At 30.9% G+C, this 5,000-nt stretch overlaps 2 non-coding genes and 1 pseudogene across 2 annotated transcripts in view; all 3 read right to left on the bottom strand.

The window, feature by feature from the left end:
* Positions 1 to 815, bottom strand: part of LOC129252611 (large subunit ribosomal RNA) — a 3,986-nt gene extending 3,171 nt beyond the window's left edge. The window contains exon 1 of the ribosomal RNA XR_008583542.1: positions 1 to 815. This exon is cut by the window's left edge and continues 3,171 nt beyond it. This is a non-coding gene — a ribosomal RNA (large subunit ribosomal RNA).
* A 442-nt stretch (positions 816 to 1,257) lies between these two features.
* LOC129252607 (5.8S ribosomal RNA) lies at positions 1,258 to 1,438 on the bottom strand (annotated as a pseudogene).
* Positions 1,439 to 2,024: 586 nt separating this feature from the next.
* Positions 2,025 to 4,015, bottom strand: LOC129252617 (small subunit ribosomal RNA). The gene has a single exon (XR_008583544.1). It is a non-coding gene; the product is annotated as a small subunit ribosomal RNA (ribosomal RNA).
* Positions 4,016 to 5,000: the final 985 nt, after the last annotated feature.

The following is a 5,000-nucleotide window of genomic DNA, read 5'->3' as shown; positions in this document are numbered from 1 at the left end:
CATATGTTAGACTCCTTGGTCCGTGTTTCAAGACGGGTCCCGAAGGTATCCTGAATCTTTCGCATTGTTAATCATATAAATGCATACAAATAAATATTAATATCATAGATATTAAATTTTTTGTAAAATTCAAAAAATGAATTTTAGCATTATATATAATAAAATCTATCAACACTTTATCAAATCATTAGTATTTATTTTATGTTAATATGCTTAAAAAGCAAATTAATTTAAATAAACTTAATATCACCAATGATCTTTTGATAAATACTTTATTATGTTAATAGATTACAATGTCCTTATATGAAAAAAATGCACATTATTTTTTTAATTATTTAATGATGAATTTTTCATAATGGATATTCAGGTTCATCGGGCTTAACCTCTAAGCAGTTTCACGTACTATTTAACTCTCTATTCAGAGTTCTTTTCAACTTTCCCTCACGGTACTTGTTTACTATCGGTCTCATGGTTATATTTAGTTTTAGATGGAGTTTACCACCCACTTAGTGCTGCACTATCAAGCAACACGACTCTTTGGAAATATCTTTCTAGTAATCATTAACGTTATACGGGCCTGGCACCCTCTATGGGTAAATGGCCTCATTTAAGAAGGACTTAAATCGTTAATTTCTCATACTAGATATTAAGATATTCCATACACTGCATCTCACATTTGACATATAGACAAAGTGACTTAGTGCTGAACTATTTTCTTTTCGCTCGCCGCTACTAAGAAAATCCTTGTTAGTTTCTTTTCCTCCCCTCATTAATATGCTTAAATTCAGGGGGTAATCCCATATGAGTTGAGGTTGTTTTAATATTCTTTTTTTATCTTCTCACAATTTAATAAAAAAATTATATCATCTTTTCATCTCTATTTTTCTTTTCTCCTTTTATATATTGTAAATATATAAAAATAATAATAATGTAAAATGAGGCAATCCTAGAATAAAAAATTTAATTTTTATGCTAGACATTCCTCCTTTTAATTACATATATAAATTATTATTTTATATATATATATAAATAATATGAAAATTTTTTGTAAAGAATACTTAGATTCAATATTTTCATCATTTCATTTTATTTGAGAGGATTTTTTTTTTAAAGAATATATAATAAATAAAATTCATTATATATCTTTATTTTTTTTGCTATTAATATTATGAATTATTTAAAATCCAATAATATACACATTTGCTTAAATTCAATTATTTTTATAAAAGAATAAGCAACTTATTTAGCATAGTCTTACAACCCTCAACCATATGTAGTCCAAGCAGTACTTTAAAATTGAATTTAATGTACATAACAGCATGGACTGCGATATGCGTTCAAAATGTCGATGTTCATGTGTCCTGCAGTTCACACGATGACGCACAGTTTGCTGCGTTCTTCATCGACCCATGAGCCAAGTGATCCACCGCTTAGAGTATTTTTTTATTTATTTTTATTTATAACAAATGTCAATTTTTTTTTGCATATATTAATTGAAAGAGTAAAATTAAATAATATTAATAATATATAAATTGATTTTCTTTCAATAATATATATCAAATATATTTAACTCTAAACATTTTTATTAAGTTGCGAATGTCTTAGTTCAACAATAATACAGTGGTGGTATTTATTATGATTCAATTATTTTGTATTTTTTTAATCATTTTATGTATATATAATAATATAATAAATATATACCACTTTTGTTATTGTGAACAAATTAACTTATCATTCAATCAAATGAATAATAAGTACAACTTTTTATTTTCATGTTTAAAGGTTTTTAAAAGAAAAAAATAAGAAAAAACATTACAAAATGTACCATCATATATTATATTTAATATGATATAATTGATGGATCACAAATTGAATGAAAAAGAATAAAAAGAATTATGGATTCAAAATAATTATATAAATTTTTTTTTTTTTCTTTTTTTTTTTTTTTTTTTCTTTTTGTTCGTTTGTTTGCTTGTCTGTTTGTTTGTTTGTTTGTTTGTTTTTCTTACGGATATGGAACACAATAATGATCCTTCCGCAGGTTCACCTACGGAAACCTTGTTACGACTTTTACTTCCTCTAAATAATCAAGTTCGGTCAACTTTTGCGAAACAACCGTGACACACGAGGCGTCACAGTGATCACGTCCGGAGACCTCACTAAATAATTCAATCGGTAGTAGCGACGGGCGGTATGTACAAAGGGCAGGGACTTAATCAATGCGAGTTAATAACTCGCACTTACTGGGAATTCCAAGTTCATGTGAACAGTTTCAGTTCACAATCCCAAGCATGAAAGTGGTTCAGCGGTTTACCCGGACCTCTCGGTCTAGGAAATACACGTTGATACTTTCATTGTAGCGCGCGTGCAGCCCAGGACATCTAAGGGCATCACAGACCTGTTATTGCTCAATCTCGTTACTGCTAGACGCAATTTGTCCATTTAAGAAGCTAGTGTCCTTATAATGGGACAAACCAACAGGTACGACTCCACTTATATAAACACATTCAAACACTTGTACATTCAAGATGTACGCATGAAAGAAGGCTATATAAGTTTCAACATCATAATCCTGAAAGCATCTATTTAATATATTTGAGTCTCGTTCGTTATCGGAATTAACCAGACAAATCACTCCACGAACTAAGAACGGCCATGCACCACCACCCATAGATTCGAGAAAGAGCTATCAATCTGTCTTACACGCTTATGTTCGGACCTGGTAAGTTTTCCCGTGTTGAGTCAAATTAAGCCGCAGGCTCCACTCCTGGTGGTGCCCTTCCGTCAATTCCTTTAAGTTTCAGCTTTGCAACCATACTTCCCCCGGAGCCCAAAAGCTTTGGTTTCCCGGGAAGCGACTGAGAGAGCCATAGTAGTAGCTACACCCAATTGCTAGCTGGCATCGTTTATGGTTAGAACTAGGGCGGTATCTGATCGCCTTCGAACCTCTAACTTTCGTTCTTGATTAATGAAAACATCTTTGGCAAATGCTTTCGCTTAAGTTAGTCTTACGACGGTCCAAGAATTTCACCTCTCGCGTCGTAATACTAATGCCCCCAAACTGCTTCTATTAATCATTACCTCTTGATCTAAAAACCAATGAAAGTAGAACAGAGGTCTTATTTCATTATTCCATGCACAAAATATTCAGGCATTTGGAGCCTGCTTTAAGCACTCTAATTTGTTCAAAGTAATTGTACCGGCCCACAACAACACTCGATGAAGAGCACTGAAGTAGGTTTAAATAGGAGGAATATATAAAAAATACATTGTATTAATTATATATAAGAACTCCACCGGTAATACGCTTACATACATAAGGTAATGTACATACCACAATATATAGTTGTACTACCCGTATGAAGCACAAATTCAACTACGAACGTTTTAACCGCAACAACTTTAATATACGCTATTGGAGCTGGAATTACCGCGGCTGCTGGCACCAGACTTGCCCTCCAATAGGTCCTTGTTAAAGGATTTAAAGTGTACTCATTCCAATTACAGGGCCTCGGATATGAGTCCTGTATTGTTATTTTTCGTCACTACCTCCCCGAACTGGGAGTGGGTAATTTACGCGCCTGCTGCCTTCCTTAGATGTGGTAGCCGTTTCTCAGGCTCCCTCTCCGGAATCGAACCCTGATTCCCCGTTACCCGTTGCAACCATGGTAGTCCTAGATACTACCATCAAAAGTTGATAGGGCAGACATTTGAAAGATCTGTCGTCGGTACGGGACCATACGATCTGCAAGTTATCTAGAGTTCAACCAATTTAACGATCAAATGATCGCTTGGTTTTAGTCTAATAAAAGCACACGTTCCATAAGGTCCGTGTTTATATTGCATGTATTAGCTCTAGAATTACCACAGTTATCCAAGTAACTGTTAACGATCTATGGAACCATAACTGATATAATGAGCCTTTTGCGGTTTCACTTTTAATTTGTTTGTACTTAGACATGCATGGCTTAATCTTTGAGACAAGCATATAACTACTGGCAGGATCAACCAGAATAATATTTTTATTTATATATTTTTCTTTGTTTTTCATATTTGAAAATTTCATAAATTACGGTGTATATAAAAAGTAAAGGGGCGACCCCCCTTTAGCTTTTCTTATCAAAATTCAAAAACCGTTTTTTATGAAAAAGAATTTTCGTTCTCTATATTATATATTTTATATAAAAATATAAGAACGATATTTCTTCTTAATATTTGCCAATTTTCAAATAATTTATCATTCTTAATAACATTTTACTTTTTTTTCAAATGCATTTTTAATGTAATAATTTCATATATTACATAATTTTTCTCTTTGAATTGAAATTAATAATTTCATAATTCTATTTTTTAATCATAAATATATATGATTGAAAAAATTTTCTCCTCTTTTCCTTTGTTTAAAATTTAATTTTTCTTATAAATTTTTGTTTTTCTTATTTTTTTCTCTTCATCATCTGTTTAATTTCCTGTATTTATACAAGAAACAAACAGTTGAGGATAATTTCTATGTAATGCTAGTATAGAATATAAAATTTTGAATTCAAAAATTTATTTCTATTTAAACTAACTATAGAAAACCAGGAATAAAATACAATAACACCAATATGCCATAACATGTTAGTATAGAATATAGATTCTTCATATATGTATATATATTCGAAAATTTTTTCTATTTAAACTAACGTATGGAAAACCAGGAATAAAATCATAATATTACCAGTTTAATATGGCTCAAATTCGAGTTTCATATAGTTATGATTCGATTTATATGCTTCAATATCATTGGTTAGTTAACTTTTGATATTTTCATATTATATCACATGCCTTCACCGTGAGTGTTTTTTGCCATGCACACCTCACATTGTCAAAAATGTATGGGAAAAATTCATTTCAATACATTTCAGTTTGATTTGAAATGTCTTTATTATATATTTTAGTGCCAATATGCCAAGGTTATATTCCATAACATGTTAGTATTAGAATATAGATTCTTCATA

The sequence above is a fragment of the Anastrepha obliqua genome, unplaced genomic scaffold, assembly GCF_027943255.1.
Source record: "Anastrepha obliqua isolate idAnaObli1 unplaced genomic scaffold, idAnaObli1_1.0 ptg000284l, whole genome shotgun sequence".
Lineage (NCBI taxonomy): Eukaryota > Metazoa > Arthropoda > Insecta > Diptera > Tephritidae > Anastrepha > Anastrepha obliqua.
This window is presented reverse-complemented; position numbering and strand designations above follow the sequence as displayed.